The following is a 593-nucleotide window of genomic DNA, read 5'->3' on the forward strand; positions in this document are numbered from 1 at the left end:
CCCATCTTAGCACCTCATGAATGACGGGTAATCCCTGCATCTTGCCCACCGCCCTGGGTCAGAGGCAATGCAGGAAGACACAGCACATCCACAGCAAGGCCGCTTCATTAAATCGGCGACCCCCCTCTCCGTCCCCTCATACAGAAATACGCTGTATCCGTGTGGTCACCGAATCTCATTAAAGATAATGACAGATAAGTAGAGCCATGAAAATGATTCCAAATATAAAAATTATTCCAAATATCAGAAATAAATCGTACGAAAATCAACTAAAACATATAAATCCGTTTTTTTTTAACGTAGATTCAGAGGCGATTTGATAGAGGTCTTTTAAGGTTCTAAGGGCAATTGACATCAAGTGACAAAAGATTCATACTGAATGCAAATCAGACAAGAAATAATGGTCTCGAACTGTCAGGAAGTAGATTTGATTTGAAAATGGATAGAAACAACTTCGCCAACCGTGTAGTTAATGAATGGAATAAACTTCGTGCAGAGGCAGTGCAATGTAATATAGAACGGGCTTTTAAGATTCATTTAGATAACACCCGTAATATCTGCCATATATTATATTTTATTTTATTTATTCATTC

Source organism: Oratosquilla oratoria, chromosome 25 (genome assembly GCF_046742065.1).
Source record: "Oratosquilla oratoria isolate Oo_2021 chromosome 25, ASM4674206v1, whole genome shotgun sequence".
NCBI lineage: Eukaryota > Metazoa > Arthropoda > Malacostraca > Stomatopoda > Squillidae > Oratosquilla > Oratosquilla oratoria.